The sequence below is a fragment of the Humulus lupulus genome, chromosome X, assembly GCF_963169125.1.
Source record: "Humulus lupulus chromosome X, drHumLupu1.1, whole genome shotgun sequence".
Classification (NCBI taxonomy): domain Eukaryota; kingdom Viridiplantae; phylum Streptophyta; class Magnoliopsida; order Rosales; family Cannabaceae; genus Humulus; species Humulus lupulus.
The window spans coordinates 5,191,841-5,206,559 of record NC_084802.1 but is presented as its reverse complement, the minus strand read 5'-3'; positions in this window follow the sequence as shown (position 1 = coordinate 5,206,559).

Below are 14,719 nucleotides of genomic sequence, written 5' to 3'. Positions count from 1 at the left end.
ATCTCGATCTCGAAAGATAGCTCTGAGAGCCCCTCATCTTCGGGAATAACTTCGGAGCAGGGATATTGAGCTCGATGTACTATCTCGAAAGCAATGTTAGCTCGGGAGATGTCAGTGGCTCGCAGAATGACGTGAAACCTGAAATGCTGAAGCCTTGGAGATACGCTACGACCACCTTGAATATCTACAAGTATTGTAAGCATGAGATGTAATCCTCATTTATTGATATAAATCCCCAAGAATCGTGGGATATTATTTAGTCAGTTATGCGTTTCCTGATCTATGGGGGACGTTTCCTTATATATCTGATTATTGGCATTTAAAGCCATTTATTTTTATTCACAAAAGAGTAACTACCCAAAATATGTGGGATAGTATTCTGCATCCTTCTCTATAAATAGAGAAGCCATGCACCATTGTAAGCGACCGAATTTCTGATTCTTGAGAGAAAACTCTGGAGAATTCATGCTAAAGAATTGTTCAGAGATAATCTTGAGATTAATAACAGAGACTCGTGGACTAGGCAGATTTAACTGTTGAACCACGTAAAAAACCGTGTTTGATTCGTTTGTTTATTTTTGGCCATTGTCTTAAATTGTTTACGTGCTCTCTTCTTTTATCTGTTGACGAAAAACGGCGTCAACAGTTTGGTGCTTTCATTGAGAGCCTCAAGCATCCATCCCGGAGAGATTCATGGCTGCAAACAATCAGAACACTCCTGAAGGAAATTACCCAAGGCGTCCTGGAAAACAACCAATGGAGAACCCGGACGCTGAAGAAAGGAGTGGGTCCTCTGATTCCCGGGGACAACCTCCACAACCAAGGGATGAGGACATGTACTATAACCCTGAGCGTTATGTCCCTATTGTAGAATTGGAGAATCGGCAGCTGAAACAGCTGCTGGCAGATGCCAACAAACGTAACGAGGAGTTGACTAGGACAGCTGCGGAGGCGCAGGTGGCTCAGCCCCCGCTTCCGCGCGAAGACCAAGTCCCTCCTCCAAGGGACGTGCACGTTCCTCCCCGGAGGCCCCGTGGACGTCCACAAAAAAATGCTGCCACAAGGAGGCCAGCACAACCTCCAGCACCAACAGAGCCATATGCTCCTTCTAGGCCTCAGAGGAGTACCCGAGCTCGGGTCCCGCCTAATCCACCTGTGGGAGTGCCTGCAGGAACTGAGAACAACCGAGCTCCTGCCGAGGCTCGAACTCAGGTTCCTGGTAGTGCACCGAACACAACTGGCCCGTCTCGGGCAAATTCTGGACCCTCCAGGCTGAGGCAAGGAAGACAACCACCGTCACCTATACGGTTTCCTCCGTCTCCCATAAGATATCCTTCACCTCCCCGCAGAAACGCTCAACCTAGACGAGATCAGGATCAAGGGCGTACAGGGGAAAGACAAGGAAACAGGGAGACGTTCCAGGGGCAGAAAGGCGCGCCATCCGAGAGAAGTCAGACGTCCCGATCTCGCACTGCAGAGACGAGGCGACGTAGAAAGGATCCACCACGAAATGACCGATCGATGAGTTTCACCAGTGATGAGTCCGGAGAAACTAGGTTTGTCAGTAAACACGACCGGGGTCGTAAAAATACTGGAAATCACAAGAGCCATCCCGACCTGCGCAATCATCTGAATCAGAGCAGGGGAAAGGGAGATCAGACAAACCCGGATCTTAGGAATCATCTGAACGGGCGTAGAGATCCCTCACGGAGACGCGAGCCTGGGATCGCGATTAACGACTGTCAATTCCAAACACCGCCTAAGGACCCAGTACAAGAAGGGATCGATCAGCTCGAAAAAGCCTTTAGGCTTTTGAAGAATGAACGAGGAAACGGTCGATATGAGGACTCTGATGAGGAGCTCGAGCCGTTTGCTCCCAATATTTCTAACACTCAGTTCCCCCAAGGGTTCCGGATTCCTCACGTCCCAGCGTTTGAAGGAAAAACCGACCCATGCAGCCACCTGAGTACATTCAACACTATCATGAGAGCTAGTAACGTGGGTTACGAGCTCAGATGTATGTTGTTTCCGACATCATTGGCCGGACCTGCCAAGAGTTGGTTCGAGAAGTACAAGAGACATTCTATAACTTCGTGGGATCAATTGTCTAGAGACTTCAAGAAGCAGTTCCGAGCTATGATGGGAGTCAGACCCGAAGCATCCACTTTGACTAACGTCCGACAACAACCGGGCGAAACACTGAAGAGCTACCTGACAAGATTTAATCTAGAGGTCACCCGAGCTCGTGACGTGGATGACAGCGGGCACTTGATGGCCATCCGAGCTGGTGTTTTACCCGGGAGTGCCCTTTGGGATGACATGCAAGGGAAACCGGTGAGGTCGATAACCGAGTTTAACAGACGGGCGCAGAAATTTGTCAATGTAGAGGAGGCGAGGTCAACACTCAAGGCGACCTCGCAGACCGAAACTACAACGATAAACATTAACTCCGCCTCAACCTCGGTTGACCCAGCAGCTACACAGCCTACCTCGGAGAATCCTTCCAAGAGGAAAAAGAACGAGGGAAATAATCCCGAGGCTGATGGAGGAAAGAAGAAAAAAGGAGAAAGGTATTTCTCCGTATATAAAGTGCATACCGAGCTCAACGAGTCTCGGGAAAACATATACCTGGCTAATGAAAACCAGGTCCCCTTCAGGCGTCCGGACCCTATGAGGAATCAAAAGTCCAAGAGGGACTCCAGCAAGTATTGTCGATTTCATAGGGACACCGGCCACACAACTGATGAGTGCCGACAGCTGAAGGACGAGATCGAAGGATTGATCTCGAGAGGTTATTTCCGGCAGTATGTCAAAAACCAGAATACTGGACAGGCTACTGCCAGCCAGAGAGTAGCCGCGCTTCCGGCATCGCAGAATAATAACTCCCGATCTCGGGATGAAGACAGGCCTCCGCCGATAGATGGAGAGGACGTAATAACCATCTCGGGAGGTCCTCATCTCGCAGGAGGGGGCAGAAATGCTCAAAAATGATATGTGAATGAGTTGAAGACAGGGGACGGATCTCCATACGAACCCGAACCAAGGGCACCAAAAAGCCAAAGGGTTGAAACTCAGCCTATAACCTTCACCGAGGAGGATGCCTCCCATGTCCAGTTCCCTCACCACGATCCACTCGTCATCACCCTACAGCTTGCCAACAAAAGAGTGCGCCGAGTTCTCATAGACAATGGGAGCTCAGTTAACATTCTTTATAAAGCGACACTAGAGAAAATGGGACTCTCCCTTCGCGACCTGAAGGCTTGTGCAACCACTTTGTACGGCTTTTCTGGAGAAGGAACCGCCTGTGTGGGGTCCATTGAACTCCCTGTGACCTTGGGAGACTATCCAGTCTCGGTAACCAAGATGATGGAATTCGTGGTGGTAGAGTTACCATCTGCCTACAATGTACTGCTCGGGAGACCCGCCCTGGTCGGGCTGGGGGCAGTTTCATCTGTAAGACATCTAGCCCTTAAGTTCCCAACTCCAAGCAGGGTCGGAACATTGAAAGGAGATCAATTGGCAGGAAGGGAGTGCTACAGCATTTCCTTAAGGGGAAAGAAACAAACAAGCGCGCAAGCACTCGTTGTCATACAGAATAAAGATGGGACAGTTTTAAAAATTGATGAGGAGATCGATCCAAGGATTGAGGAGAAGGTCGACCTCCAACCTTTGGAAGAGCTCGAAGAGGTTCAGCTCGAGGAAGCTGATCCCTCAAAGAAAGTGAAGGTCGGGAAACACTTACGAGACGAATCAAAATAGCAATTAATTTGCTTTCTGAAGAAAAACCAGGATGTCTTCGCGTGGTCGCACTCTGACATGGTGGGAATAAGCCCTAATGTAGTGAGCCACGCATTGAATATAGACAAAAGCTTTCCCCCGAAGCAGCAAAAGCGAAGGCAGCTGGATGAAGACAGAAAGAAAGCACTAAAGGAGGAGGTAGACAGGCTGAAAACAAATAATTTCATAAGGGACGCTTTTTACCCGGACTGGGTGGCCAATCCAGTGTTAGTCCCGAAACCCAATGGGACGTGGAGAATGTGCATTGACTACTCAGACCTCAACAAGGCCTGCCCGAAAGTCTGTTTTCCCCTGCCGAGAATTGACCAGCTCGTAGACGCCACGGCGGGGCATGGTCTGATGTCGTTCATGGATGCTTATTCTGGGTATAACCAGATTCCCATGCATGCCCCCGACCAAGAACATACGAGCTTCATCACAGACAAGGGGCTCTACTGCTACAATGTCATGCCATTCGGACTCAAGAATGCCGGAGCCACGTACCAGCGGCTCGTAAACATGATGTTCTCAGAGCAAATTGGGAACAACATGGAAGTTTATGTTGATGACATGCTTGTAAAGTCTCAACTTAACAAAAACCATGTTGATGACCTCGAAGAGTGCTTTGGCGTGCTCAGAAAGTACAACATGAAGTTGAATCCTCAGAAGTGCACTTTTGGGGTGTCTTCAGGGAAATTTCTGGGTTTCATTGTCAACTCTCGTGGAATCGAGGCTAATCCCGATAAAATAAAGGCCCTGATCGATATGCCTTCACCTCGGAAGCATAAAGATGTTCAAAGCTTGACTGGCAGGATGGCAGCTCTGGGCAGGTTCATTTCGAAGTCAACGGACCGCGGTCTCTGATGCGTGTCGTATTGCGTACCAAATTTAACAAATATTTTATTTACTCTAAAACCAATTATTTAGTATAACGGCAAATAGAGGTCGAACCCAAGGGAACTATATTCAGTTTATTATTCACAAAAGCTTAACAAAGTTAAATTGGAAAGGGGGGTTTTGGAAAGTAAAAGTAAAAGCAAGAATTATAAAAACAATTAATAGCAAGAAGAGATTAACAACGATTTTAAAGATGGTTAAGAATTATTCTCCACCTCAGACAGTCATGCAATTATATCAATAATGAATATTATTCCGATTCCCAATTAAACTATTAACCCTACAGATAACGCTTAAGCAGTCAATTATCTCAATCTCCCTATCACAATCAATTACGGCTAAGCGCTCAATAATTAATTCTTTTTACCAAACAACAAACCTATTAAGCATACGATTCATTTAATTTAGTAAAAGCATTAACAACAGTGGAGATAGGTTAATCTAGGCAATAAATCAATGAAGCATTTAATTCATTTAACCTAGGTTCTATTCTTCATCACAATCAACAATGTTTTTGACCACATCATCAATTGCAATTTATCACAAACACTTAGAATCCTAAACTATTAGGTGAATAGAAATTCTAAGATGACAGTAAAATAATGCAAGCCCTAATTAGTTGTACACCCTAACAAGGAATCACAATATTTCATACAATAGGTATAGAAGAATAGAAGCAATTTAACATTATGGAAATCAAGAACAATATTCACATATCAAATCAAACATTCATGTCTGGGTTTTGAATAACCCTTAACCTAAAAGAAACTTAGCCAACAATCATGATTAAAAACATAACCAGAATCAAAGAATAAAAGAGTTTAGAGAAGAAGAAAACTATTGAAAAGGTTGAATGCGATCCTCCTTCTTCTCCTCCGCTCTCTCTGTGTTCCTTTCTCTAAAATCGTGTATCTAAAACTCTCCTCACGAATATGACCTAATCCCCCCTTTTATTTCCCGTCCAAAAATTAAGAAAAATCGAATTTGGATTTGAATTTTAACGCGTGCCGCGGCAGCCATATTTCCTTGCCGCGGCACGAGGCTTTAGATATGCGATATGGGCTTTGCGTGCCGCGGTATGCAATTTTCCTTGCCGCGGCACGAGACTCTCTGTTTCTCTTGTAGCGGCAGGGACTTTTCTCTGTAGCGGCAAGGACCTTTCTGATTTCCCTCGTAGCGGCAGGGACTTTTCCCTGTAGCGGCAAGCTTTCAGATTTCTGTACTTTTGTTCTTTTCTCGATTTTTCTCCTCTTTAACACTTTACTCCAATGGTTAGAATCCTACAAAATCATCATTCAACCAAAAATCATCAAAAATATACAATTATCCTTAAAAATAATAATTTAGATTAAATGAATCAAATTAACAAAACGATTCTAACTATCCCCAAACACACTACTTATGAACACAAAATCTGATAAGTAGAAAGGTAAACTTTATACAAAAATATACTTATCAAATTCCCCCACACTTAAACTTTGCTAGTCCCTTAGCAAACCCACTAGACTCTAAACAAAACTAAAAACTAACACAGAGGCGGTCTCACTGAATACAATGATTGTCTCAGAGAATTTCACTAAAATATTATGCTATAGTGACTTTGAATTTCATAACCATCAGATTTTCAACTCCCAAATTGATGAACCACTTGAAATTTGTCTTAAACCACGAGTTATAACAGTCATACTTACCAGTTCACTTGAATCAAGATGAATTTATACATGTCGTTTTATTCAAATTTTTTAAGTAAACTAGTCCCTCATCAGAAAATGAATATATATATAAAGGGCAACCACTCCATAGACACTAACCAATTACTCTCCACTAATATAAACACACAGAATCAAGAATCAAAAGGTCTTTATCAGCTTATAATGGATGGCTAGGGTACAGGGTAGATGAGAAAGATACATTTTAGGCTCATATTGCACCATAGCACACCTAATATATACTTTTTCTATTTCTACTTTGGATCTTCTTCAATAATTCCCTCATAAACTTCATACATTGTTGATCTCTCTATTTTCCCCCACACTTATTTTCATGCAAGAAAACAAATTTCTTTTCTTTTTCTCCTTTTGCTTTTAACATATTTCGTGGGGATAAATAGGAGATCTTTACACTTATAACCACATCATATACAGAAACTCTTACTATACTTCTCTTTTTTCTTTCTTTCTTCTTTTTTTTTTTTTTTTTTTTTTTTATATAACCTCTATCCCATAGTAGAAATTTAACTAGCTAAGCCATGGTGCAATGGGTTATCAACACAGATAAAGAAAAAGAAAGAAGTTTAGGGTTAAGTAATGAGTTTTCATCGAAAAAAAATATATGGTCAATAAGGCTCAAAACAGGGAACTAAGGATACATTATTGATAAGGTAGGCTTGAAAGGCTCAAACGATCCAAAGAAATTGCCTTTATCATTTTCCTAATTCTGTGCACTTATGATTTCGCCTCAAGCAATTTACTAGTGTGTTCTAAAGTGGCGGGGCTAAGTTGAATATATCTATATTTCTTTCTTTTAACTCATTATTTTTTTTTTCTCTTTCGACATGCATAAACTATTCCTAACACAAGTAAGTAGTCAATCTAACTGTAATAAATCGCTATTTAAATCACAAATTCAAGTAGTCATCAAAACAGGAGTCAATCACACGAATCATAATCTATCCATCATCTTCTAGCATTCAAGTTTAGTGTCACTCATAAACTCATCATCGACCATTGCATTCAATAAGACCAGCCCAAGACACAAGACAAAACAACACACACACAAACACTTATAAACAAAGACAATTAACCAGACAAACAATTTGTTACCCGTCCCCCACACTTAAATTGAACATTGTCCTCAATGGAGATAAGTACAAATTGAGACAAGAACATTAAATAAAAGAAAATTAAGAAAAGAAATTTAAAAGAAAAGGAAATAAAAGAAAAATAAGAAAATACGAAAAAAGAAAACTCCCTCATCAGTTGCGACTAAAAGTGTCATCCTCATCATAGTTGAACTCCTCTGTGCCAGCTGCTTCATCAGCATCTCCAAATTCCTGAGTGTTACTCGGCTGTACTGGAACAGCTGGAGGATAAGGTGGCAACCAATTTGGGGCCGGTGGGAATGCAGACATATCCGCCCCTAAATAGGTTTGCTGCATCCTGAAGCATAGGTCTTGATAAGCAGCAATCTCCATCATCCGTTGGTTGTGGGCCACCATTTCATCATGATATGCTCGCATGTCAATGCGAGCTCGGTAAAGTTCCGTCTCCATGGCGGCAACCCGATCAGTAAGTGACCTGGATCGGCCTGTGTGAGGCTGCACAGGTGCATGTGAAGAAGATGCAGGTTGCTCAGAAGATGTGGCTGCGGGTTTGTCAAACCGCTGAATAGTATTCCTGTCAATGATATGCATTGGGTTTATGACCTCTTCATTATCATTCCAGCGCACACCGGCTTTCTTGCATAAGTCTGTGATTAATGAAGGATGGTAGAACCCGTACTGTGTGCTAGCCATACTCTTCAGAATAGAGGCGTGAATGATCTTGCCAACGTCAATAGTCTCGTTGGTCATAATAGCCCTCAACAAATTCCCACAGGCCAAATCAACTGTTCCAAAATGTTTTGTTGGGAATAGTTTTGCCCCAACAAAACGATGCCATGCCTTAAGTTCATAGTCCATATACTTGGACTCCAGTTTGTGTGACAAGGCATTCTCTGTCGCCCTCCACCGTGCTCCTTGAATGCCAATAGCTTGGATAATGGCATTAGGGTCCAGATTTGATTCAGAAGCATTAAATTCGTCATTGGGAATGTCTGGCAAGCCATAGTAACGGTTAATGGCAGAGGCAGAATAGGTAACGGAAACACCCCTAACCATTACCTGTAAATTCTTGCGGTCGATTGCATTAGCATAGAACTCACGAACAATCGAAACAACCGCGGGCTGTGGTTGGGCACACAGTCTTTGCCAACCCCTCTGCTCGATGATACTCATCAACCTTGGGTAAGGATGATGCATGTCTAGATCAAAGCCCCGTTCTGCCACCCATGCCTTCTTCTTATCAATGGCATCCTTGTAGCTTTCAAACGCTTCTTTAGAAGTGAATTTCTTTGCATCATACTTGACTTTGGCTGTGGTAGACGGGCCTGCATGGTCAGTGCGTGATCTCTTGCTCGACATTATATTACAGGCAATAATTGAGGATTAACGGCTTCAAAGTGGTAATGAGTAATAATTAATGGCACAGCACAGAGTAGAAGATGTAACACGCTCAAATCTGACTATTCAACTCACTGTGGCATTTCATCGAGCATGTAGAGTGCACAGTTTAAACTTCAGAGATCACAAGTTTATGGCTTGATCAATTACCCCCAATATGTAGATACACTCAATATACAAACATTGTCACCACAGAAATCAAAATCAAAGAAGGAGATCCAACAAAACCCGCCCACTCTAATGATCAACACCCATTCTCAATCAAAGAGCAAAATAGAGGAAAATACCTTCAAATGATGAATCCAATCTAGACACTGTAAAATCGTGCGTGAGTTGCCCTTGATATTGCTTTTAGCCCGTGCAAACACTGCTTAAAGGGGTAAGAATTGGTAATGGGTGTTGTGGGTGGCCAAGGATGATGATCTTGAGGAATGGGAATGGATGATGGGTATGGTGGGGTTAGGCAATGATGTTGGTTTAATGAGGGTGAGGAAGTTTGAGGATTAGAGAGATTTTGTGATGGAGATGGGAGTGATGTTTAGGGATGAGAAGAAGAAGAAGAAAGGGGATTGGGAGAATCGGTTTGTGTTTTGAGAGATGGGTGAGTGAATGGGAAAAATGAAAGAAAAAGGGGTTTTAGGGATTTCTGGGCACGTGCCGCGGCAGAGGGTTTTACGTGCCGCGGCAGGGAAGCTTCGGATTTGGGTGTTCTGCACGTGCCGCGGCAGGACTTTTATGTGCCGCGGCAGAGGGGTCTCGGCCTGGGAAATTTCTTCACGTGCCGCGGCAGGGGGTTTTACGTGCCGCGGCAGGAGGCTGTCGGGTTGTATTCTGGGGGCATGGGCCGCGGCAGGAACATTTCTTTGCCGCGGCAAGATACATTTTCCTGCTTTCCGTCTTTTTTTTTTTTTTTTTTCACGGTTTTCACGGTTCAAAGAGAGAAATAACTAAATTGAAATAACTAAATGTTCAACTTAAAAATAAAAATGAAGAAAATAATTAAAACTGAAAACAATAAAGAGTGCTACGTTTAACGTCGCTAGCTCGACTCAGAATTTCACTCTTCAGCAACATAAACTGGGTCTTCAAGGTACATCACATGAACTTGCTCCTCCTCGGCCATTGACTCATAATAAGGCTTCAATCTCTGGCCATTCACCTTGAAAGACTTCCCCGTGCTTGGGCTTACAACTTCGACCGCTCCATGAGGAAAAACCTTGGTAACAATGAATGGACCTAACCAGCGAGACTTCAACTTCCCTGGAAAGAGTTTAAGGCGAGAGTGATACATGAGGACTTTCTGACCTTCCACAAAGCTCTTCCGAAGAATATGTTTGTCATGAAAAGCTTTGGTTTTCTCCTTATAGATTTTCGCGTTCTCATATGCTTCATTGCGTATTTCTTCTAACTCATGCAATTGAAGCATTCTTTGTTGTCCTACAGCAACCGTGTCCAAGTTACACTTCTTTACAGCCCACCACACCTTATGCTCTAGCTCCACCGGTAGATGGCAAGGTTTACCATACACCAACCGATAAGGTGACATACCGATAGGTGTTTTATATGCCGTTCGATACGCCCACAAGGCATCATCAAGCCTTGTACTCCAATCTTTCCGGTTTGAATTTACAGTTTTCTCAAGGATCAATTTGATTTCACGATTAGAAACCTCCGCTTGCCCGTTGGCTTGTGGGTGATAAGCAGCTGTCACCTTGTGAGTTACACTATAGCGTCGAAACAATGCTTCTATACTCTTATTGCAAAAATGAGTGCTTCGATCACTAAGTATAGCCTTAGGTGTACCAAAACGCACAAAAATGTTAGAGCGAATGAAATCCACTACTGTTTTTGAATTGTCCGTTCTAGTTGCAATTGCTTCCACCCATTTAGACACATAGTCTACCGCCAATAAAATATATTCATAGCCGAAAGAGGATGGGAATGGTCCCATGAAATCCATACCCCAAACATCAAAGATCTCAAGAATTAGTATGGGAGTTTGAGGCATTTGATCCTTGGCCGTTATGTTACCAACTCGTTGACAACGATCACATGCCTTACAATAAGCATAAGCATCTTTGAAAATTGTGGGCCAATAGAAACCGCTGTCAAATATCTTACGAGCTGTCCTCTTAGGTCCAAAGTGTCCACCACAAGCATAAGCATGACAAAAAGCAAGGATGGAACGAAATTCAGATTCCGGTACACACCTACGAATGATTTGATCAGTACAATACTTCCAAAGATAAGGTTCATCCCATATATAGTGGCGAGCATCATGCTTAATCTTGTTCCGTTGTGCTTGTGTGAGATCACTTGGTAACTCCTTTGAAGCAAGGTAGTTTACAATGTCGGCATACCAAGGAATAACTTCTTGCATGGCAAGGAGTTGCTCATCTGGAAACCGCTCATGCAATGGTAAGAACTCCTCCTCCCGAATCAACCGACTCAAGTGATCAGCCACTAGATTTTCCGAGCCGCTTTTATCTTTTATCTCCAAGTCAAACTCTTGTAACAATAAAATCCACCGAATAAGTCTTGGTTTTGCCTCCTTCTTTGCTAGCAAATATTTAAGAGCAGCATGGTCGGTATATATGATTACTTTCGTCCCAATCAAATAAGAACGAAACTTCTCCAAAGCATAGATAACCGCCAATAGTTCATTCTCAGTGGTAGAGTAATTTAACTGTGCATCATTTAGAGTTCTAGAAGCATAGTAAATCACATGAGGAAGCTTACCAACCCGCTGCCCTAGGACTGCACCCACTGCATAATCACTAGCGTCACACATTAGCTCAAAAGGCAACTCCCAATTTGGTGGCTGGATAATAGGAGCTGTAGTCAACAATTCTTTCAATATGTTAAAGGCCAGTAGACACTTCTCATCAAACTCGAACTTAACATCTTTTTGGAGGAGCTTGCACAGTGGTGTAGAGATTTTAGAGAAGTCCTTTATAAATCGTCGATAGAAACCCGCATGACCAAGAAACGACCGTATTTCCTTGACACTAGATGGAGGTGGTAAAGACCGAATGAGATCAACTTTGGCCTTGTCCACTTCAATTCCTTTTTCCGAGATAACATGTCCCAAAACAATCCCCTGCTGTACCATAAAATGGCATTTCTCCCAATTCAAAACTAGATTGGTCTCAATGCAGCGTTTGAGAACCAAAGTAAGATTATGCAGGCATTTATCAAATGAATCGCCATATACACTGAAATCATCCATGAACACCTCAATAATGCTCTCAATGTAATCTGAAAAGATACTAACCATACATCTCTGAAATGTAGCAGGAGCGTTGCATAAACCGAATGGCATTCTCCGAAAAGCAAATGTGCCAAAGGGACATGTGAAAGTCGTCTTCTCCTGGTCTTCTGGGGCTATGACAATCTGATTATACCCCGAATAACCATCTAAGAAACAGTAATAGGGGTGGCCAGCCAATCTCTCGAGCATCTGATCAATGAATGGTAGGGGGAAGTGATCCTTTCGAGTTGTCGAATTTAGCTTGCGGTAATCAATACACACCCGCCACCCTGTTTGAACTCGAGTTGGAACCAACTCATTCTCATTATTCTTCACCACAGTAATGCCAGACTTCTTGGGTACCACTTGAACTGGACTCACCCATTTACTGTCAGAGATTGGGTAAATCACACCCACACTAAGGAGCTTCAGAATCTCCTTCTTCACAACTTCCATCATTGGTGGGTTTAATCTCCGTTGCGCCTCACGTGTTGGCTTAAACCCTTCTTCAAGTAAGATTCGGTGCATGCACATGGAAGGGCTAATCCCCTTAATATCCGCTATAGACCAACCAATGGCTGTTTTATACTCTCGGAGTACTCTCATTAATTTGTCTTCTTGGCCTTGGTTAAGATTTCTTGCAATTATAACAGGAAGTGTCTCGTTCTTCCCCAAGTAAACATATTTGAGATGCTCCGGAAGAGGCTTCAATTCAAGTGTAGGAGCTTGAATAATTGATGGCTGCAATTTCTCATTAGAAATCGGCAAATCAAGAAATGCAACCTTCTTAAAAGTCTTGTCAAAACCACTATTGAGTGTGGTTATGACATCCATGATCTCATGAGACAAATCTTCATCGGTCAACACAAGATGCTCCCTCAACACAACCTCCAAATCATCTTCACTATGCAAATCTAAAACTCGTTGAGAAAGACTATCCAACACATCAATAGAGTAAACAGCGTGCACATCACTTGGATATCTCATAGCCTCAAAAATATTAAATCGAATAGTTTCCCCATCAAATTCCATGGTCAACGTACCGTCATGCACATCAATTTTAGTTCTCGCAGTTTTCATGAATGGCCTTCCCAACAAAATTGGAGTGGAGCATGGAATAGATTCATCTTCCATATCAAGAACATAAAAATCAGCCGGAAACACCAATTCATTAACTTGAACTAAAACATCTTCTATTACACCCCTGGGATAAGCATTCGACCTATCAGCAAGTTGAATAATCACCCCCGTTTCTTCAAGTGGACCGAGATTCAATGAAGCATAAATGGAGAATGGCATGACATTGATAGAGGCTCCCAAATCCAACATACACCGCTCAATTCTTTTATTCCCAATAGTGCAAGGGATAGTAAAAGTACCAGGATCCTTACACTTTGGTGGAAGCTTCTTTTGTAGAACTGCGGAAACATTCTCCCCCACACTAACTTTTTCATTACCCCTCAACTTACGCTTATTAGTGCACAACTCTTTCAGAAACTTGGCATAGCACGGCACTTGTTTAATAGCGTCAAGAAGAGGAATATTCACTTCTACCTTTCGGAATGTATCAAGAATCTCCTTGTCAAGCTCTTCCTTTTTAGTCTTTTTCAGTCTGCTTGGGAATGGAGGTGGAATGACAATAGTAGGCTTAGGCCTGAGTTGTGTAGGGGTGGTTGGCTTTGGTGGAACATCATCATTGACTGAGCAATCAACTTGTGGCTTGGATGACAATGTACTGGGCACTGGAGGATTAGGTGGATCATATTGCGTCCCACTACGCAAAGTTACTGCACTAGCATTCTCTTTGGGATTCATCTCAGGTTGTGAAGGCAATTTATTTGACAGATGAGCCTCCAACCGGTTATATGATGCCGCTAATTGTCCCACCTGATTCTCCAAACTCTTGATGGAAGCTTGGGTGGTTTGCTGAAATTGAAGAGTATTTGTGGCAAGAGCATTGATTAAATCCTCAGTAGAAGGTTTAGCATTTGGTGGTGGAGCAGCCTGCGGTGGTTGTGATGGTCTAGGTGCATAATTATTTTGAGACCTCTGTTGTGTAGTGAACCCAGGTGGTCTTGCTGCTGTTGGTTGTGGAGCTAGTTGTTGTTGATTCCCATATCGAAGGTTTGGATGATCACGCCAGCCAGGATTATAGGTTTGTGAAAATGGTTCATAATACATCTGACGTAATTGACCAGGAAAATTTCCTACAGCGTTAACACCCGCAGTTTCTCCCTCTACTAGAATGGGGCACGTATCAGTAGGGTGCCCCACTACTTGACAGATTCCACATGGCCGCACCTGTTGGCCCAAAGCTAATTGTTGTACCACTGAAGTCAGTTGAGCTATCTGTTGACCAAGTTGATTATCAACAGTAGTTTGCACCTCGTTAACCTTTCTTGAAGATGACATATGCTCCTGGCGAGTGCCAAACTGTTGGGAATTAGCTGCCATATTAGAAATCAAGCTCCTGGCTGCTGCAGGAGTCTTGTCCACTAGTGCCCCTCCACTGGCTGCATCAATCATACTTCTGTCCAACGGCAGTAATCCCTCATAGAAATATTGAATCAATAGTT